At 48.9% G+C, this 23655-nt stretch overlaps 1 protein-coding gene across 1 annotated transcript in view; it reads left to right on the forward strand.

Annotated features, from left to right (window-relative positions):
* Positions 1 to 2584, forward strand: part of LOC138259728 (uncharacterized) — a 136609-nt gene extending 134025 nt beyond the window's left edge. The window contains exon 13 of the mRNA XM_069207621.1: positions 2462 to 2584. The gene's annotated coding sequence lies outside the window, so the exon portion shown is untranslated. The remainder of the gene's footprint in view (positions 1 to 2461) is intronic.
* The last annotated feature ends 21071 nt before the right edge of the window (positions 2585 to 23655 follow it).

Raw genomic sequence — 23655 nt, forward strand, 5'->3', positions numbered from 1 at the left:
CAGCTGGAATCTTGCATGTCAAATCAGAGGACCCACCCAAGAGGGAGACCCTAGATAGCCCTAAAAGCCACCTGCCTGATCTGGCCACTCAGATGCTTCCAGAAGTTGCATATGCCAGAATCAAGTGGCCACCTGGAGGAACTCTGGGCACCACCCCTGGGGTGGCGATGGACAGGGGAGTGGTTACTCCTCTTTCCATTGTCCAGCTTCACTGTCCGAGAAAATCTTGCAAACTGGAGGGAGCAAAGCTGGGGGTCCTCCAAGGAGCCCCCAGACTACACGGAATTATACAACCAAAACTGGCAACAGTACTGGGGTCTGATTCCGACATGTTTGATACCAAACATGCCTTGGTTCGGTGGTTACCATTATGTAGCTGGACATAGGTAAGTGACCTATGTCCAGTGCATAGCTAAAATGGCTTCCCCGCGCTCACGAAGTCCAGGAAAATTGAGCTGGAGTTAATTGGGGCACCTCTGTTCATGCAGGGGTGCCCTCACACACAGGTATTTGCACCCTTCCCTCTGGGCTAGGAGGGTCTACCATAGGGATGACTTACAGTGACCTGGTGCAGTGACCTGAAGTGAGAGGGTGCATGCACCTTTTCACGCAGGCTGTAATGGCAGTCCTACAGACACATCTTACATGGCTATAAAAAGAAGACACATGTTTTTGATTACTAAAGTTTTTAAAGCAAATGAGATAGGATTCCTTACTAAATATTCGTAATCCTTCCTGAGGGATATTTTTAAAACTGAGGCCCATATTTATACTTTTTTAGCACCGCATTTGCGCCGCTTTTTGACGCAAATGCAGCGCAAACTTACAAAATACAATTGTATTTTGTAACTTTGCGCCGCTTTTGCGTCAAAAAAGTACGCAAATGCGGCGTTAAAAAAGTATAAATATGGGCTTGAGCTTTTTAATACCATATTACCCTGCAGTACGTGCAAATTTCGAACATTTGTGATCGCCTTTATAATGGTATTGCCCACTTTCTTTTGCTACATATAACATCTTTTCCACAAAGCTATGAGATTTTATTCAGGCGCTCACCAGACGAATGTTTACAAATAAACCGCAACATCTAAATCTCCACAAATTCAGCCAAGGAAATACCATTTAATTAATGTTAGATGGTTTTATAATAGTTCCTCTGATGAGATTACAAATTTGTTCTAAGTATAAACTTTCAATGTGAACCCACACATCACTTAAATCTAGATTCAATATCTCTGCAGCATAAAGTACCAAAATGTATATTTTTATTTTAAAAGCTCCCAATTAGGGCTCTAGTGGTGGGTATTTACTTGAGCTGCAGAAAAAAGCAGCATCCCCTGGTCCACCTCGGAGTAGCGTTTGCACTGTTTTTACAGCACGGAAGAAGCTTCTGGCACTAAAAATCATCATGAGCAGCGCAACTTGGCCAAATTCTGCTCGCAGCAGAACTCTGTGGAATCTCACAGAGATTTTATGTAGTCTGTGGAATTCAGCAGAGTGAAACTCCACAAGTTTCACCCACCCCCAGTTCTAATGTGAGACCTCTGTACATGTGGTTTTATTTTCCTGAGGCGCCAGCTGACACCAATGCTCTGGTTGGTAAGGATGTTAGATGATCATTCCCATTTAAGTTTCTGGTAAGTAGCATGTCTGGATACTTATACGATTCTAGTCCCTCCACTATGTTTTTATCTAAAAGCCACTTAAAATTATGTTTTTCTTTTGTTACCAAAGACTATTGTTTTGTCTTTCCCTTTATTTACATTGAAAATATTAAACTTCAGTATTCTGTTTCAATTTTATGTGTAAACACACAGCTGTGTAACCCAGTAAACATATGTCATTGGCATAAAATAGACAAGGAATATGGACACCCTCCACCCCATTTTTGAAAAATATGAATTCGTTTCTCCTGTCATGTGTTAACCAGAAAGATTGGGAGCCAAAACATAGCCCCACTGAAGACCATTTAGTGTTTGATCCTTTTATACAGACGACCTATGCAACCAAATTGCACCTCAGCCCAGTTCAGTGTCTGGAGACCTTTGACAAGTGAGAAGAGGACTTTGAGATATTCCAAGACCCCAAGTTACAACCACAAGTTACCCCTGACCACATAATCAAACGCTGTAGATCACAGTAGAGAAGAACAGGCATAGGACATCTAGGGCATTTTGGTGCGTGACTCTGGAAGTTCAATATGGCTGAAGCAGTTACCCGTCCGTTAGACAAACACCGAAAAGGCTGGGAAAGTTGGGGGCAAGTCAATCATTATAGGGCAATTGTAATATGTCAAGATTGTCAAGTTCTTCCCTGTCTTTTAACACTACTGATCTGATGGCAAATGTCTAAAATTCCACATGCTAATCTTCTTGTGATGTGGCCCATTCCTTTGTATTGTTGTTGCACTAGGCCATTCCATACAGACTTCTGTTTCTGATTCTTTTTGCATTTTTTGCAGGTCCAGTTCCCGGATCTCAGCAGTAATGGCACACAAGCAGGATATTAGTAATGGCACACAAGCAGGATATTAGATTGGATCACTGTGCTTTATTTTGCCTTGTTTGTGTGTAATAAACAATCCTTAGATCTAAGTGTGTTCCTGAGTTTTTGATAATCAGTTCTTTTCAGATTTGAGCACGGATTGGCAAATTTTGCAGACTCACTAATGTGTTTTTTGCAGCATATTTGCAACACGTGTATTGCTTTTCATTGACAAATTGAGAATCCAAGCCACAAAATCCTCAGACTGGGTCGAGAGTCTGACTATATAATGCCAATCTGCTGATGACAGAAAAGGGGTTTGCTTTTAGAACCCCTCTGTAAAGGACTGCAGGTGAGCCAAAGTTTCATTATGTGACACTGCTTTGAACTTTGATTTACAGTCTTGAACAAATCTTTCAAAGATTTCTGTTTTACAATTCTTTTAAAAAAAACTTTGTAACATCTCACATTTCATTTACACGAGGCTGCATCTGTCTCCTTAAAGTAGCTGTAGTAGTTCACGTATGAAGTTTTAGGTCTTAACTACTAGACGGATCATGCACTGTCTGTTGTGAGCCATATTGTTAGCTTACAATGGACTTAGAGCTCGCCCATTGCTTACGACTGGTTGGCTTCATTATCACTCTCATTTGCTTGCTTATATTTGTTATCATGTGTGAGCTGTTCTTACTCTTCTTGTGTTTGTCTTCAGCTCGCTTTCTCAGGCACTACTGTTTAGGTTGAAGCCTACTGGACTGCACCTGTGTCTGGTTTGCTGAGAACATCTTGGGGACATTTGGAAAACTTGCCTAGGAACACATTCTACATTTACCATTGGCTTTGTGGTTTGTAGCTCACATTTGCTTGCTTTCTATTAACAGGTTCTATTTGTTTTAGGTTGCCCAGCTCGAGTTCTTCCTTTCCCATGCCCAAACCGCCTTTATTGTATACGTCCACCAGTGCTCAGTTTCTGTTAACAGGACTTTAAATCTTGCTGTTATCTTATCACATTTGCTGTCCATTCAAAGACAGAGGTCAAATGTCAGGCTCTGTCTTCCAGAGAGCTTATTGTTTACTTTCTTTTCTGACTTTGAAGTAATTTATGTTACAATCATGCTGGCTCCAGGGGAGTGCTTGAGGAGGGCTGTATGATTACGAGTATTTTTTTCTAGCACGCAACAAAGTATACATTTCTGTAAATGAACTGTCCAGATATTTCAGAATTAGAAAAGCCTAAATGAAGCACACTTTTTGTAATCATGGCGTGGTGCAAACAATTATTTTAAAATGATCAAAATAAATCAATACACTAGGTGATGACATTTCCACATATTATTGTTTGTGTGCTGTATGCGTTTATTATAAAAAAACTGCATGTCTGTGCAAATGTAATGGTGATTTCAAATGAAGATGGCATATCTATGAAAGATATGTGCTACCACACCATGCACATTTCACTCTATGCACTCCACTATACTCTGCACCACTCCACTCCACTCTACACCATGCAGTCCACGCCACTCCACACTGCAGCACTGCACTCTACTCTGAACCACTCCACTCCCACATCACTCTACACCTCTCTAATCTACACCACTCTGTTCTATGACAGTGCACACTACCCCACACTACTCTACTATGCACCACTGCACTGTATGCCACTGCATTCTACACATGGTGCCATTCGCCTGTATGCCACTCCACTCTACTCTGCAAAATGGCATCCTGTGCCACTGCACTCTATGCCAATGCAGACTACTCTATACCACTCCACTCTGCCACTCCACTCTGCGCCCCTCCACTCCCTTCTGCACAGCTACAGTATACCCCCTGCTCACTACTCTGCACCACTGCACTTTACTCTACACTACTGCACTCTACCCAGTGCAGTTTACACCACTTTAGTCAAAATCAACACATTCTACGCCAGCTACACTGCGGCACTGCATTCTGTGCTCCTATACTATACTCTGCAACACTTTACACCACTGCACTATATGCCACTGCACACTACGTCATTGTACTCTAACCACTCTATTCTACTCTGCACCACTGTACACTATATCACTGCTCTCTACGCCACTCTACTCTGCATCATTCTACGCTTCCATACTCCATACCAATGCATTCTATGCTAGTCTACTCTGTACCATACTACACAACTGCACTCCACACCAATGCACTCTCGGACACTGCACTCTCTGCCACTCTATGCCATCTCACTCTATGCCACTGCACTCTACTCTGCACCACTTTATACCACTTTACTGCATTCTGGACCAGAACACTTTTTACCACTACACTCTGGGGGTCATTCCGACCCCGGCGGTCCAGGGTCGGCGGGAGCACCGCCAACAGGCTGGCGGTGCCCCGCAGGGCATTCTGACCGCAGCGGTTTGGCCGTGGTCAGAACAGGAAAACCGGCGGTCTCCTGCCGGTTTTCCGCTGCCCTCATGAATCCTCCATGGCGGCGCAGCTTGCTGCGCCGCCATGGGGATTCCAACACCCCATACCGCCATCCTGTTCCTGGCGGTTTGCCCGCCATGAACAGGATGGCGGTATGGGGTGTCGTGGGGTCCCTGGGGGCCCCTGCAGTGCCCATGCCAATGGCATGGGCACTGCAGGGGCCCCCGTAAGAGGGCCCCACAAAGAATTTCAGTGTCTGCTTAGCAGACACTGAAATTCGCGACGGGTGCAACTGCACCCGTCGCACCTTCCCACTCCGCCGGCTCCATTCGGAGCCGGCTTCCTCGTGGGAAGGGGGTTTCCCGCTGGGCTGGCGGGCCGCCTTCTGGCGGTCGCCCGCCAGCCCAGCGGGAAAGCCAGAATGGCCTCCGCGGTCTTTCGACCGCAGAGCGGCCATATGGCGGTTCCCGCCAGGCGGGCAGCTACCGCCGCCCGCCAGCCTCAGAATGAGGCCCTCTATGTCACACTGCTCTGCAGCCCTGCATTCTATTGTACTGCACTCTGCTTGGAAACAATCTACTCTACGTCACTGCACTATATGCCACTCTTTACCACTCTGTGCCATTCCACTCTATGCCACTCCACTCTTTGTCACTGCAATCTACCCTGCATCACTGCACTCCATGACGCTCTATGCTAAGTCTGCTGCACTGTTTGCCACTGCACTCCACACTAATGCACCCTACACCACTTTACTGAAAACCAATACACTCTATGCCAATCTACTCTACACCACTCTACTCTATCCTACTGCACCACTCTACTCTGAGTTACTCTATGCCAGTGCAATGTACACCAGTGCACTCTATATCAATGCACTCTACGACAATGCAGTCAATGCCATTACACTCTAAACCACTACATTCTATGCCACTCTAATCTACTGTTCACTACTGCACTCCATAAGGCTGCATTCTGAGCCACTTCACAATATGCCAGTGCCCTCACTGCACTCTTTGCCACTGCACCCTACACCATTCCAGTCTAGGCCACTCCACTCTAATCTGCATCACTCTATGCCACTCTACTCTGCAACACTGCACTCTCTGTCACTGCACACTATGCCAATGGACTCCATGCCTCTACTCTGTGCCACTGCACTCTACCCTGCACCACTCTACGCCACTTCACTCTACTCTGCAGTGATCTACTCTATGCCACAGCACTCTGTGCAACTGCAGTCAATGGCACTGTACTCCACTCTGTGCCACTCCACTCTATGCCACTGTGCTCTATTCCACTTTACTCCAAACCAATGCACTCTGCGCCATTGAACTTAAAACCACTTTACTCAAAATCAATTCACTCTCTGCCAAATACTCTGCAACACTACACTCCATGCCACTATACTCTACTCTGCAACTCTACACCACTGCACGCTACACCCCTGCACTCTACTCCACACTACGCTACACTGAAACACTATACTCAAGATCAATGCACTCTATGCCACTGCTCTCCATGTCAACTACTTTGCACAACTGCACTCTGTGCCGCTATACTCTACTCCACTGCACTCTATGCCACTGTACACCATTGCACTCTACATCACTGCACTCTATGCCACTCTTCTCAAATCTGCACCACTGTGCTCTACGCCATTGTTCTCTGCACCACTCTACTCTATGGCAGTCTACTCTACAAGACTGCATTCTACGCTACTGCAAGCCATGCCACTGTACACTACTATGCACCACTCAAGTTTACGCCACTCTACTGCACTCTACACCAGTTCCCTATACAACAATGCACTCTATGCCACTACACTCTAAACCACTACACTGTACATCAGTATACTACACACCACTCTAATCTACTTTGCACCTCTGAACTCTATAACACTACACTCTATGCCACTTCACTCTACTCTTCTCTACACTGCACTACTCTAATCTATGCCAGTGCACTTTAGCCCATTCTACTATGCACTGCTGCGGTCTTCGCCACTGCACTCTACACCACTCCAGTCTAAGGGGGTCATTCCGACCCTGGCGGTCATGGACCGCCAGGGCCGGGGACCGCGGATGCACCGCCAACAGGCTGGCGGTGCATCCATGGGCATTCTGACCGCGGCGGTACAGCCGCGGTCAGAAACGGAAAACCGGCGGTGTCCCGCCGGTTTCCCGCTGCCCTGGGGAATCCTCCATGGCGGCGATGCAGGCAGCGCCGCCATGGGGATTCCGACCCCCTTATCGCCAGCCTGGTTCTGGCGGTTTTGACCGCCAGAACCTGGCTGGCGGTAACGGGTGTCTTGGGGCCCCTGGGGGCCCCTGCAGTGCCCATGCCACTGGCATGGGCACTGCAGGGGCCACCTAACAGGGCCCCACAAAGATTTTCAGTGTCTGCCAAGCAGACACTGAAAATCGCGACGGCTGCAACTGCACCCGTTGCACCCTTTCCACTCCGCCGGCTCCATTCGGAGCCAGCATCCTCATGGAAGGGGGTTTCCCGCTGGGCGGGCGGGCGGCCTTCTGGCGGTCGCCCGCCCGCCCAGCGGGAAACTCAGAATTACCGCGGCGGTCTTTTGACCGCGCAGCGGTATTCTGACGGCGGGACATTGGCGGGCGGCCTCTGCCGCCCGTCAAAGTCAGAATGACCCCCTAAGTCTCTCCACTCTAATCTAATCTGCATCACTCCACTCTACTTCACTCTACTGTGCAACACTGCACTCTTCACCAATGGACTCTACGCCACTACTCTATGCCACTGCACTCTATGCCACTATACTCTACTCTGCAGTCTGTCCATCTGCACTGTACCAGTGGCAGTTGGTGATATAAAAAAATGGTAGGGTGCTACATACATTTACATTACATACAGGACATACCTTACATACATTACACAAAACACATTATGATAAACAATGAAAAAAGAGAAAAATAAACTTTCACTCACCTTATCCTGCAGCACGTACTCGATGCTATCCAGTCCTTAGTCTTCTCCAAGCGCGAGGTGACGTCATAAATCCAACTACTTTTTCCAATCCAGACACTGCTCTCATGCTGTTAAGCAGCATGAGTGAAGCATTTGGATGGGCTTGAGCAGGTTGGGCCAGCACTCCTAAACTCACTTAGACCCTTGTGCCTGCTCTCCAACCAAGCTGTGTTAGACAGCTGGGTTGAGAGGTTTGGCTGCAGCAAGGTAGTTGGCCAAACCTGCATGCACCCTTCAAACAAAGGGGCCACTCCTCATTGCTTCTAATTGGCAGCAATGACATACTGGCTTCGCCCCAGCTTTCAGCTGGGCAGATAGTACAGAATAAAATGGTAATAAGGAGGAGGAGGCAATGCTTCTCCACTCATATGGAGGAACCGCCGCTGCACTGTATGCTGCGCCACTCTATGCCACTCTACTATGCACCGCTCTACTCTGTGCCACTCCCCCCTCCCCTATTACTCTAAACCACTTCACTCTACTCCAATACACTCAACACCAGTTTGCTCAAAACCAATGCACCCTATGCCGCTGCACTCTCTGCCAACTACTCTTCACTACTGCACTCTGTGCCACTTTACTGTATGCTCCTGCACTCTACACCATTACAATCAATGCCACTCTACACCATTGTGCTCTACTTCACTGAACTCTGTCCCACTCTTTTCTACTCTGCTCCACTGTACTCTATGTCATTGCTATCTGCAGCACTCTACTCTGTGTCTCCTATTCTGCACGACTGCACTCTACCACGCTCTGCAGGACTACACCCTACACTGCTGCATGCTACGCCACTGTACGTTGCACTGCAGCACTCAAATCTATGCCACTATACTGCACTTCACACCAATGCTGTCTACACCACCACACTCGGTGTCACTCTGCCATTCTAACCTATTCTGCACCACTGCACTCCATGCCACTGCACTCTACACCACTCTACTCAATGCCACTGCACCCTACCTTGCACTACTCCACTGTACCCTGCACCACTCCACTCATTGTCACTTCACTCTACTCTGAAATAATCTACTGTATGCCACTGCACTCTATGCCACTGCGCTCTACTCTGCACCACTCTTCTCTGCACCACTCTACACTACATCACTGCCAATGCACTCTACACCACTTTACTCAAAACCAATGCACTCTACGCCACTGCACTCTGCATCACTGTACTTTACCCCACTTTACTCTAGGACACTATACTCCACTCTTGACACTCCACTCAGTGACACTGCACTCTACAATACTTCACCCCATGATGCTTTACTCCGTTAAACTCTACTCCACCCTATGACATTCTGCTTCACTCAATGCCCCTCCATTCTACAATATTCCGCTCTATGCCACTCTACAACACTACTCTACTGTACGATGCTCTATGCCACTCCCTCTATGCAATTCATGCCACCTTGCTCCACTCTATTTTAAAACACACTAGTCCACTCTATTCCACTCCACTAGTCCACTCTATGACACTCAAAGCACTCCACTCTGCTCTACACCACTCAACTCTGCAGCACTCTACTTCACTCTATACCATCCAGACTCCTACACTACCCCACTCTATGACAATCTATTCTACTCTATGCATTCTACTCTACAACACTCTTCACCACTCAAAGTAACACCCTCTATGCTACTATACTATACTATACTGAACAGATTTATAAAGCACATAGCTACCCAAAGGCTTCCCAGCACTGAGTGAGTCCTAGCAAGCAAGCAAAATGCAGGGACAGTACATACCTAAGGTTAATGGGGGCATAAGCAGGTTTTTACAATTTATCTGAACCTTAGCTCATTTGTTTTGTTTCTCAACACAGGGGCCATTGAATTCCACAGCTTTGGGGTCAGATGCGAGAAGGATCTGCTGCCTCATATGACCCTTTAGCTTCGCTGCACTTTTAGTAGTCATGCCTTAATAGATCTTAAGGTCCTAGTAGGGGTGAATGGTACCAAGAAGTTCGTAATCAAAGGGTGCCCTTTTTGGTTAATTCCCCCATGTGCCAAATAAAGTGACTTAAGCTTGATCTTCTCCTCCACAGGAAGCCAGTGCTAGGAGGCCAGAGCATGTTTTACTGAGAATTGCTTGGGTAGCTTGAAGATGATACTTGCAAATGCATTCTGGACTACCTGGAGTCTCTTAATAATATATTTAGGTGAGCCCAAATACAAGGAGTTCCCTTAATCCAGGAGGAAAGAATCAGGCCTGGACCAATGTACTCCTAGATTACATGGGTAAAAAGGTCTAGGACTTTATGCAAGGTTCTGATCATGCCAAAACATGAAGCTGTTATTTTTTTAACTGGGCCTCCATGGATAAGGCGCAATTCAGCCACATGCCTAGGCCCTTTGTGGAGAGTAGAGAGTGGTTGGGGTTCCCAGGCACTGTGACCATTCGATGCCTGCTTGCAGCGTCGGTTTGTTTCCTAGGATCACGAGAAGTGACATTTTGCCATCTAACTTGCCACTTTTTCCAAGCACAAGGCTACTTGTTGTTGTGAACCTGTCCCTGGAAAAAGGGAGACCAACAGTTGGGTGTCGTCTGCATAAGAAATAATCGACACCCCCAATTCCCTCATTGTATCTGCCAAAGTGCACAGATCATTGTTAAAAGGTGTGGGGCTCAATGCAGAGCCTTGCGGGACGCCACAGTTTCGAGGAAAGACATCGGAATGGCAAGGGGATTCCTATATTTAATAGGAACTTTCTTTCAGAAATGAGCAGAGCCATTTCATCCTGAACATCTGGGTCTCATGGTCCAGGGTGTTAAATGCTCCGCTCAGGTCGAGGAGAATGATAGGTGCAGCTTCTTATTTTCAACTCTTCCGCTACTGTCAATAGCATGGTTTCTGTACTGTGTTGTGAGCGGAGACTGGTCTGGGTGGGGTTGAGAGGAGAGTTCTCCTCTAAATATAGAGAAAGGGTTTGGTTGGTATGCTTTTCCAGAACATTTCCCATAACTGAAAGCAAGGAGATGGGGCTGTAGTTCTTGGGACATGAAGGGTCAAGATTAGATTTTTTTTAGCAGAGGCTTGACCACTGCGTGTTTCATGGCCCAGGGAAGTACTCCAGTGGAGAGAGATAAAGCAAGGAGATCAAGCATAGTGGGGAAGATCTCAAAGGCACCTTGTAACAGAATGTGGGTTGGTGCCGGATCCAAAAGGGATCCTGATTTGACTTTGCCAAGTAGTTCTGAAACTAATTCCATTCTGCCCGAGGGGAATTTGAGATACACACCCTCTCCTTGTGCAAAACCTGAGTATCAGCACATTAGAAAAGGCCTTTTTGGTCTACTGTAAATTACTATAAATGGCTGAGACTTTGTCTTTAAAAGTACGCCACAAGTTCATTGCAATATGCTACTGTCAGAGTAGGCAACAAGACTTCACTTCACTCCACTCCACCCCACTCTACCGTACTCTACTTACTTTTAGCCATGCTGAACCTCATCCATGCTTGTGTACAACATGGCTAAAACATATTAGCAAAGCCAATAGCTCTTGCATACGCATAACCAATTTACTTTGCCAATGTTTGTTTCTTTCTGCTTAAGCACTTTCTAAGAATGCCTCTGTTTTACAGCTGCTTCCCTAGGGTGCTTGTCTTCTGCTCTCCAGGATGCTGTCTCTCATCCAATTGGTTCTCCCCAACCCCCTTTGTGATGCTCTTGCCCTCGTGTACTCCTTCTAACCATGCTGCTTTCTCCTCTTGTGCTTCTCCTCCCTTCCAGCTCAATGTTTCTCTTGCAGATCCATTAGCTTTTCTCCCCACCCTCCAAAATTCAATATACTCTCTCTCTAGCCCATTTGCTCTCCCCACACCCTCCATGTTATTTCATTCCTGCACCCATACTATTGTGTTGCCTTGAGCCTCTCCATGTTGCTGAAGTCTCAACTGTCCCCTCTGTTGCTTCCGCGCCCCTCCCCATCTTGTTCCCCACCTGCTTTGCACCATGTTGCTTCTGCACCGTCCCTTTATTGCTTCCCTCCCAGGGGCTACTGGCCTATTGGGCAATCAAGAAGTGTCTGATGGGCTAGCCTGAAAGGATTTTGTGCAGGCTAGTTTTTGGCTGTTTGTGGGCCTGTTTTATCGTCTGCTATTACAGTTTTTACTGTCAGTTTCCCTGATATTAAAACAATCAGTCCCTGCAGCAAGCTTAATTCCACACCTTGAAAATAATTACACAGCATGTCCTTACAAGTTCAAAATTTCCCAAGTATGCAAACATGAGGAAATGTTTTAGCTTTCTAATTCACTAATGTGGGACACTTTTGTTTTGATGCCCAGGCCTATTTACTTTCCCAGTCCAACCCCCTTTCCCTCCCACCCACTTTCTAAAAAAACCACAGAAAATGCTTTTGCACGTTTTTTTGTTTTTGTTTGCCGATTTATGATAGTTTCGTGAATCAAAAGAAAAAAACAGCTGCTTCATTTTGCAGGCGTGCATGCGTGGTGACTAAAAATGATGGAGTAAGCTTGTTTTTCTTATTTATCCATGCTGCTCTACATCTAGGCTATTGTTCAGATGGCTAAAAGGTATTTGCAAAACCGACAGTTCTCAAACACAAAGCCTGTTGGCTTTGCCAATGCATGTCGTGTATAACTATTCTAACGGGTAATATAAGAACAAATGATATCCAAAATGCACTTTGAACAAAATTATTTACAAAAGAAAACCTCCATCTACCCTCTGTCTCACTGGAACATAAAACTGAGTTGCATTTCAATGCTTCAGCATTTTCAAGCTCAGGGTTCCCAGCCTTTTCTAATCTAGACGTGAGGCTTTTGCATATTTTAATTTACACACAGACAACGGGGAAGTATAATCTGTAAAATAGGGCAATTTTTGGTGGGGTAACGCTGACTGTTAGGTTGTTCTAAGTCTGAATCGACATGTTTATTTCTCATGCGTGCGTAACCTTAGCCTGTTTTCATACCAGTAGTAGCTTTGATTATCACACTTAGCAGAGAGGAGAAGTAAAACACCATGTCTCACCTCACCTCACCTTCGATTTATTGTAATTTACTTCAGGGCAGACACCAATGAAGAAAGCTGGCAGCTCAGAGCTTTTTGTAAATGTCTTACTTTTTTGTGATTAGCTTTGGCAAAGCCAATATGTCTCACCTCTGGGGCCTATTGACTTTGCCAATGATTTTTAGCCAAACAGCTTCCTAGATACTGTGCAGCATGGCTGAAGAATAAACAAGCATTTCCAATGCAGTGGTTCTTGCATTTGTTCGAGTTAGAGCTATTAGCATTGTAAACTCCTAACTGGACTTTTCTTGCCACATAAACTGATAATGAAAAGTAAAACAGTTTCACATTTGCGAGCTGATGGTCGCCATGAGTGTGCGGGAGACACAGAAAAGGAAACAGAAGTTCGCTCACAGTGAAACATATCGGCAAAACTGCGATTATCAATGTAACCGGCAAAAGTAGATTTATCCATGTAACCAGCAAAAGTAGAATTATCCATGTGAAAGGATTGATGTCATGCAAATCGCTCGACTACTGCCCAGTGAGATCACACTGCGTAGGAAATAAAAAGAAAAAGTGCAGAAAACATTCAGAAAACACGGAGCCTCGTATGTTTTCAGTAGTTTACCGGTGCTGTAGAGGAGAGCTAAACACCAGAAAAGGCATGACGTATACATGCCTTTCACTAATTAAATCAAGCAAATTTTAAAAGGCAAGCCCACAAACCAACCAAACTGATTGGTGTGGTTAAAAGCCCACAGGGAGATTACAATAGGGGCCAGAGAGCTTGCGCATGCTCGACCCTAAAAAAACAGCCTTTGGCATGACCATACATTTCCTTTTGTAGATATATGCACCAAGTATGTGCACGCTTACAAAATGAGGCGGTTGCTCTTTATTCTGTTTAGTTACCTGAGTTGGATTGGTTGCTACAATGAAAATAAGATTGCAAAAGTGTTTATTTTTTTAAATAAAAAAAGGGTGGCAGAAGCAACATGGAGGGTATAGGTGTGGTGTGGAGATGCAATGAGAACGAAAGCAATGTGAAACAGCCAGGAGAGATGTACAGAGGTTAACCGACAATGGGGGAAATACGAGGTGGGGAGGTGAAGCAATGGGAGAGATAGGATGGTGCAGGTGGGGGAAAGCAACACTGAGTGCGGGATGGGTAGGAAAAGCTAGAAGAGAGAGCAACATGTAGCAGGTGTGGGAGAAGCACACAAGCGAGCGAGGTAGAGTGTGAAGTACACAAGGGTGAGCACAACAAGGAGGGGGCAGGGGAAAACACATGAACAACAGAGAGCATCATTGAGTGCAGGGGGAGAGGGGTACAAGAGGACGAGGGATGGAAAAAATGCACTCTCATGGGGTGCTTAACCGAAAAGAAAAATATATTACTCTGAATGCAAGCAGTGGAAGCATACAAGTCAGACAATAAAAAGTGATGGTAAAATGGCAGTGCTCAATGTCAGAGACAAACACAAGATTGACAAACGGGGACATGAATAAGAAGTAGGCAAATCAGAGTGATAGGAGTGCCAACCAATCGTTAGCAAGGGGTGGGCTGCAAGTACCTGCATTTATTGGTTAGCCCACAATATATATCGCAACGGACACAGCATGTGCTGTAGACCAAAAAATTGTGGCCTATTTACAAAAGTGCTGATTTTCCAATTTTTTCATGACTCACAAAATAATATATTCTTTGGCCAATTGGGATTTTACTCAATGGCATAAAGCTGTGATTGACAGCCCCCTACAATTGAATTTATGGGAACTCAAACATTGACAACAGGCTTGAACTCCACTATGTTTGAAGTAAACTGGTTTTCAGATTTTGCTTTCTGAATGTCACTTGCAGAATGTATATGCTGAATCCTTAAGGAGATTGACAACGAGATGAACAAAGTAACAGAAAATAACTGAAATTTGTATTTAAAAAATGTTGCTTTTCTGAATGCAGACACTGAAAAAGCACATGATGGTGTAAAGCAACAAACCAAAAACAAATTAATCGTTCACCTTCACGAATGTATAGTTCCATCCATCCCATGTGCATTAGGTACCAAGTGGCCCAAGTTATATCTGGCGTTTAGAGAGTAGGAGCTCAGGTCTACTGAGATCTGCAGGTCGTGAAGTCGAATCTTGGCAATACCTAAATGTTGATTCATCAAGAGGCGAGGATTGTAGAAAGTGACAGCATGCACTCTTCCACCCCCGAAGACCTGGCTATGCAAAGGTATCCAAACCCAGCATTGCTGCAATGGTATACCATGGCTAAACATTGCTATACATATTTATTTTAACATAACTTAACACTTAGCTTCTCAATAGCTTCTTATATTAGTTTATTCGGTCTAAAATTAGGCCAATTAAAAAGGATAAAAACAATGCATACATACAAGATAAAATAAGAATCATAACCATCACAGAGGAGAAAAGAGAAAAAAAAAAATACAACTTAATACACTCCTTGTCCAACAGACCAAATGTTAAGTGCTACTCCTTAGTTGATACCTCCTAGCTTGTTGGATACCATTTGCCAAAACAGTTTAAAAAGGGAACAGGTAGCATACTGAGGGGGTCATTACAACATTGGCGGTAAAAGGCGCTTACCGCCGTGCAGAAGACCGCCAATACACTGCCGCTGCGGCGGTATTCCACCACAGCTATTATGACACACATCTTGGAATCCGCCAAAATTCAGACACCCACACAACACTGCCACACCAAAGGTCAGTGATAAACTGGCGGAAACAAATCCTCCACCTCCACGCCAACAGAAACACGCCCATGCTATTACGACCCACAAATCCACGCAGCGGTCTTTCAACCGCAGTATTCCATTGGCGGTACACACCTCCGCGCTCAAAATTCACACACATCTCCAAAACACCCCCACATTGGACAATTACAAATGCACACATCTGATACACATACACACACCACTCCCACACACCCAACACAATCTAAAACACACACCTACATCACCCACAAACCCCTACGACCAAAAAATCAGGAACGAAGGCCAGAGAGAGAGAACAGAATAGACAACCCCATTACACAGAGGCACACAACACCATCACCCACACAACATCCACGAACAAAACACCACACACTACTACACTCACCACACTCATCACCACATACACCACCCCACACATCACACACCACCCCATGTCACGCCAAAGACACCCCCGCTTCTCCGAGGAGGAGTTGAGGGTCATGGTGGAGGAAATCGTCCGGGTAGAGCCACAGCTATTTGGCTCACAGGTACAGCACACATCAATAGCCAGGAAGATGGAGTTATGGCGCAGAATAGTGGACAGGGTGAACGCCGTGGGACAGCACCCAAGAAATAGGGAGGACATCAGGAAGAGGTGGAACGACCTACGGGGGAAGGTGCGTTCAACGGTCTCCAGGCACAACATCGCGGTACAGCGGACTGGCGGCGGACCCCCACCTCCTCCCCCACAACTAACAACATGGGAGGAGCAAGTCTTGACCATCATGCATCCAGAGGGCCTCGGAGGAGTTGGTGGAGGATGGGACACTGGTAAGTCAAATCTTAACTATCATATCCCCCACCCTACCTGCATGCTATCACACTCCCCCACCCTCACCCCCTCCCCTATCACTCCAAATCCTCACTAATCTACCCATAACACAAACCACCCATCCCAACACCAAGCCCTGCATGACACAACTAAGCATGGACACCCCTCACTAAAGCATGCCCACTGCACATACCCATAACACACCTTCAACCATCATCACACAAACCCACACACAGGAATGCTTGCACTGGGGTACAAAAAACACCCACCCATTGCACACCATTACACACACACATGCAATAATCATGCTCTTATGCCCCTGCAGGAACACGAAGGACCGTCACCACACCAGAGGGTCCAGACAACACCACTCCACCCCCAGAAGAGGCCCACAGTGATGATAGCAGCTCTGCCCTACTGGATCCTGATGACCAGCCCGGACCATCGTGGGCCTCGGGACAGTCGGTTCCCCTTGCACAGGCACAGCCCAACACCGACCTTCCACCCTCTGGTAACACCAGCACAGCACCCATCCAGCGGGCCCAAACCTCCCTACCCAGGACAGGTCAATCAGCGGTGTGTCCACCACTACAGGGAACCCAGGATAACCCGCCACCCCAATAACAACAGGGACCTGGGGGCAGTGGTAGTGGGCACACGGTCCAGGGGACGGAGGCACTGGAACACAGGGGAACTGGGAGGGCTGCTGGGCGACAGGGGGCGGACAGGCCAAGGGAACCCACTCTCCACGAGGCCTTATCCTCCATTATGGGAGCATACCACCACTCCCAGGAGACGATGGCCACAGTCCTGGACAAGTTGCAGGAGACCCTGCGCCTGTAGGACGAACTGTATTTGGGGTTCAGGGAGGAGCTCAGGACCATCAGCTCAGCCCTGGGCACCATCGTAGAGGTGCTGAAGGACATACATCAGACCTTGAGGGACACCGTGCCACTCCAAGGGGCCCCTGACACTAGCCAGGACGATGAACTGCCCACCACCTCCGCCGGCGCTAGTGGACAGGAGGCCCCGCCACAGGACCAACACACCAGCACCCCACCCCCTGCAGACGGACAACCACCACGCAAGCGGGCCCTGAGATACAGGAACAGGACAGAGCAAGATGGCAAGACCCCCGCCAGGAAATGAGACCACCCTGATTGTCACCCCACTGTCCCACTTTGTTACTCTGTCCATACTTAAACTGCACCAGCTCCACTTCCTATGCCCAGATGGGCAGTGCACCTGTGAGACTAATAGACTGGACTCTGCCATGGACATTCCTCCGCCATCACCCATCCTCATTTTACAAACCCCTCACATTTCAGAGCACTTCAATAAACACCCTTGAAACACAAAACAATCTGGAGTCAGACTATGATTGACTAAATATGTATTATCAATGACAGTGTCATAATGGGTTTACCATTGTAAGGCTAACATACCTATGTCACACATCACAAGCACTTGAAGGATGCAAGCAGGTAGGTAACCACACCTGTGAAACCGTAATGGAAGGGTACAACTCAGTTTCCAAATAGTGATTTAAATCGAGAAACAGGATAGAGGTACACGTGTGAAAGTTAATGTAATGCTAAAAATGAAAATGTTCTCACCTGTGTCTCACTGGAAATATTGCTGTATGACTGACTCCCTGTTGTCGTTGACTTCTTCCTCAGCATCATCCTCATCACTGTCCACTTACTCCACAGCTGCTACAACACCGTCATCTGGATCATCCTCCTGCAGAAAAGGCACCTGGCGTCGCAATGCCAAATTATGGAGCATGGAGCAGGCGATGATGATGTCGCACACCTTCTTCGGTGAGTAGAATAGGGATCCACCTGTCATATGGAGGCACCTGAACCTGGCCTTCAGGAGGCCGAAGGTGCGTTCGATCACCCTCCTAATCCGCCCATGGGCCTCATTGTACCGTTCCTCTGCCCTTGTCCTGGGATTCCTCACTGGGGTTAATAGCCAGGACAGGTTGGGGTAACCAGAGTCCCCCAATAGCCACACACGGTGCCTCTGGAGTTGACCCATCATATCAGGGATGCTGCTATTCCGCAGGATGTAGGCGTCATGCACTGAGCCAGGGAACATAGCATTTACCTGCGAGATGTACTGGTCTGCCAAACAGACCATCTGGACATTCATGGAATGATAACTCTTCCTGTTCCTGTACACCTGTTCACTCCTGTGGAGGGGGACCAGAGCTACATGGGTGCCATCAATGGCACCAATGACGTTGGGGATATGTCCAAGGGCATAGAAGTCACCTTTCACTGTAGGCAAATCCTCCACCTGAGGGAAAATGATGTATCTCCTTACGTGTTTCAGCAGAGCAGACAACACTCTGGACAACATGTTGGAAAACATAGGCTGGGACATCCCTGATGCCATGGCCACTGTTGTCTGAAAAGAGCCACTTGCAAGGAAATGGAGCACTGACAGCACCTGCACGTCAGGGGGGATTCCAGTCGGATGGCGGATTGGTGACATCAGGTCTGGCTCCAACTGGGTACATAGTTCCTGGATTGTGGCACGGTCAAACCGGTAGGTGACGATGACATGTCTCTCTTCCATTGTCAACAGGTCCACCAGCGGTCGGTACACCGGAGGATTCTGCCATCTTCTCATATGTCCCAGCTGACGGTGCCTACGAAGGACAACAGCGAAGAACCAGTCATTATTCCTCCAGGTATGTACCCACAGTTACACACAAGACTACACCACTCACAAAATCCTTCCTGTATGTGTGTTGAGTGTAGGCCTAGCTATGTGTGACGCAGTAGTAAATGAAGCCATGTGGGCCCCTGAAATGGCGGCTGTCTGACCTCTAAACTGGGACAATTGGATTGTGGGGTAACAGCGCTGGCGTTGCACACCGTTGCAGTAGGCGGTCGTAGACCGCGGCGCAATGCTGCATTGGTTAACATTGGACCCTATGGGTCCCAGGAGCCAATGAACAGGTGCGCCGGCGGTGATGATGTGCCCCGCCGCAGACGTCACCGCCATTTTCTATCTGTTCAATCACTAGATACCTGACCTTCGACAGGAGAGGACCTACACTGCAAGTGCTGCTGTGACCTCGGTCTGGAAGCGACGATGGCTGCTGCGTCTGGGGAAAGGGCCCCTGCCTTCACTGCACAGGAGTTGGAGAAACTGGTAGACGGGGTCCTCCCCCAGTACACGCTACTCTACGGTCCTCCAGACCAACAGGTAAGTACACAGGGAGCACGTTGTATGGGCTAGGCCTGGGTGGAGAGGGCTGGTTGGAAGAGGGAAGGGGGCAGAGTTCAGGGAACATTAATGCATGTGCCAAATGGCAAGGGAAGGGAGGGGGGACACTTACATCTACGGTGCAGTTGGTAATGGCTTCTCTTCTTCCCTTGTGCATGTCATGTAGGTGAGCGCCCACCAGAAGAGGGACATTTGGCGTGCCATCGCCAAGGAGGTCCGGACCATGGGGGCCCACCAGAGACGGGGCACCCACTGCCGTAAGAGATGGGAGGACATTCGCCGCTGCAGCAAGAAGACGGCAGAGGCTCAGCTGGGGATGGCCTCCCAACGTGGGAGGGGTGCCCATCGCACCATGACACCCCCTGATGTTCCGGATCCTGGCGGTGGCCTACCCGGAGTTGGATGGGCGCTTAAGGGCATCACAGCAGACACAAGGGGGTGAGTACAACCTCATTCTGCTGACTTTGCGCGTAGTGGAGGGGTCTGGGTGGGGGAGGTGGGCTGTGGGTGTCCCTAGGCCAGGGCGAGTTAGGTAGGCAAGGCCCCTCCGAAATGTTGGCCATGTGGCACTCTACCCCACCTCAGCAGAGTGCCAAGTCGAGGTACAGTTGTCCCTGTGGCATACATGTGCGCAGATGTCCACCATCGCCATGTAGGCCATATCCCAGAAATTGCATGTGCAGAGGGCAGGAGCACAGCGTAATGCAGGGGGCTGCTGCGTCTGTCTTGTCCGCCAACGGTAGCGGTAATCCATGCACTAAAGCTCTCTTTCTTCTGTCTCCCCCCCTTTTTCTGCTCTCCCTGTCCTTTTGTGTATCAGCATCAACAGGCGGAGGTACAGTGGCACCGGAGCACGAGGGAGCTGCATCCCACATGGCCATGGAGGGCCACACCACAGACTCTGAATGCACCAGTGGGACGGAGGGCGAGGGGAGCTTCACGTCGGCCACCGGATCACCAAGCAGCGACACGGACTCGGCCGCCGATGGGGACTCCCTTGTGGTGGCGGCACCATCTGTGCCCCCCACCTCTACAGGTACAGCTGCCACCTCCCCTACCAGCCCGCCCTCCCAGCAGCCCATCAGCGTTCGCCCGTGCCCGCTCACCCAGGAGGGTGGGCATCACCTTCACCCCAGGCACCTCAGGCCCTGCCCCAGTCACCCCTGCTGCCCTCAGTGAGGAGGCCATTGACCTCCTCAGGTCACTCACTGTTGGGCAGTCTGCAATTGTGAATGCCATCCAGGGTGTAGAACGAGAGTTGCAACACTGTAATGCATTCCTGGAGGGCATTCATTCTGGTCAGGCTGTCCTTCAGCGAACCCTGCAATCTCTGGCCTCAGCACTGATGGCAGCCATTGTCCCTGTGTCTAGCCTCCCCCCTCCAACTTCCTCCAGCCAGACCCAACCTCCTGTACCCCAGCCCATCCCAAGCACACCTACAGACCAGCATGCACACAAGTCAACACACCCAAGTAGCTCAAGCAAACATAGGCACCACACACACCACAGGCACTCATGCAAGCCTCACCCACGTACAGACACAGCAACATCCACTGCCTCCACTGTGTCCCCCTCCTCCTCTTCTCCCTCCTCCCTCCCAGTCTCGGTTACACACACACCTGCATGCACCATATCTACAGGCACCATGAATCGCACAAGGACACCCAGCACCACAAGCCGCTCACCTGCACTCACCACCTCCACTGCCATTTACACGTCCCCTGTGTCCTCTCCCAGTGTGTCTGTGACGCCCTGTCCCAAAGTACACAAACGCCGGCAATCAGTCACCCAACATCCATCCACCTCACGACAGCCTCCAGTACCAGTGGTGCCTGTTCAAGGTTTGTGGAGTGCACCGGCCACCAGGGCAGGCAGTAGGACCCGGAGCCAAGGCACTGGCAGCCCACCCCCTGTAAAGGCTCTAAAATTGGAGAGTGGGCGACAGGACCGTGTTAAGACTCCTGGTGGGAAAACAACTGACATGGGTTCCAAGGGGATTGGAGAGTCAGCTGTGACTCCACCAAAGGTGGGGAAGGGCCCGAGGAAGTCTGCCCAGCCTGTTGTGAGTGTCACGGCGGAGAAGTGCGCCATCATTTCCGGCGGTCGACACACAACCGCCAGCACCGTCGTCACTGGTCAGGAGACCACCGCCAGAGTCACAGCCCAGGAGGGCCCAAGTATCGTCACTGGTCCAGAGACCACCGCCAGAGTCACAGCCCAGGAGGGCCCAAGTACCGTCACTGGTCCAGAGACCACCGCCAGAGTCACAGCCCAGGAGGGCCCAAGTATCGTCACTGGTCAGGAGACCACCGCCACAGTCACAGCCCAGGAGGGCCCAAGTATCGTCACTGGTCAGGAGACCACCGCCGGAGTCACAGCCCAGGAGGGCCTAACTATCGTCACTGGTCAGGAGACCACCGCCACAGTCACAGCCCAGGAGGGCCCAAGTATCGTCACTGGTCAGGAGACCACCGCCACAGTCACAGCCCAGGAGGGCCCAAGTATCGTCACTGGTCAAGAGCCCACCACAGGAGTCAATGCCCTGGAGGGCCCCGGCTGCCACAGCCCCGCTGGGCAATGATGGAACGTCATGCCACACACCGATGCCCAGTGTAGAGAACGTCATGCCACACACCAATGTCCGTAGCAGAACCGCCATGTCAAAGCACCGCTGAACAGGGCAAAGACCGCCATGGCAAAGCACCGCTGAACAGGGCAGAGACCGCCATGGCAAAGCACCGCTGAACAGGACAAAGACCGCCATGGCAAAGCACCGCTGCACAGGCCAAAGAGCGCCAAACGCCATGGCAAAGCATCGCTGAACAGGGCAAAGACCGCCATGGCAAAGCACCGCTGAACAGGGCAAAGACCGCCATGGCAAAGCACCGCTGAACAGGGCAAAGACCGCCATGGCAAAGCACCGCTGAACAGGGCAAAGACCGCCATGTCAAAGCACCGCTGAACAGGGCAAAGACTGCCATGGCAAAGCACCGATGAACAGGGCAAAGACCGCCATGGCAAAGCACCGCTGAACAGGGCAAGCACTGGGTAGGAATGAATGGGCCGCCAAATCAGGCATCCTTATCCCATGTGCAGCTGGGACAGTGACAGGACAGGAACTTTCACGGGGAGACTCATCCAGTCTGGGCACCAGTCCCCCCCAGTACCACTAGAGACCTGCATCTACTTGAGTGACTGTGGCTTTGCACTCCCCAGGATGGTAGAGTGGGCAACCCACCCACTGTAGAGACTTGAAAGACTGTGGCTTTGCACTCCCCAGGATGGTAGAGTGGGCAACCCACCCACTGTAGAGACTTGAGAGCCTGTGGCTTTGCACTCCCCAGGATGGCACAGTGGGCACCCCACCCACTGTAGAGACTTGAGAGACTGTGGCTTTGCACTCCCCAGGATACATCAATGGGCATGGAGCCCTGTCGTGGATCTGGCTTTGCAGTCATCCGGCTGAGGTGCCCCCCCTTCCCTTCCCCCTGAGGTGCCTGTAGTATTTCTATCTGATGCCCCGGCAGTGTTCTCTCCGATTGTGGTCAGGTATCCTTTGTGGGCCTCGCCCATGCATTTTTGGACTGTTGGTGCACGGACATTGATATTTACATATCTGCACTACTTCTCGTATTGTATATAATTATGACTGATTTTCAAATATATATCTGTATATTTTTGTATGACATGTATATTGCCACATTACAATGTTTGTCCGAATTTTGCATTGTCTTTTCATTCTTCCGGGGGGATTGTGGGTTGTTACTGTGATTTTTGTGAATGCATTGGTGTGTCTGTTGTAATATGTGAGGGTGGGGGTGGGGGTGTTTAGTGGGTGTCCCCCTTACTTTTGCCTCCCCCCTTCCCTATGTCGTAGGTGCAGTACTCACCATTGTCTTCGGTGCCTACGTAGCTGTTGGTCGTAGAGGAGCAGAAACACAAGGGCAGGTAGTATTTGGAGTTCCGACTCCATGGAGTCCTCAT

Source organism: Pleurodeles waltl, chromosome 9, assembly GCF_031143425.1.
Source record: "Pleurodeles waltl isolate 20211129_DDA chromosome 9, aPleWal1.hap1.20221129, whole genome shotgun sequence".
NCBI classification, from domain to species: Eukaryota; Metazoa; Chordata; class Amphibia; order Caudata; family Salamandridae; genus Pleurodeles; species Pleurodeles waltl.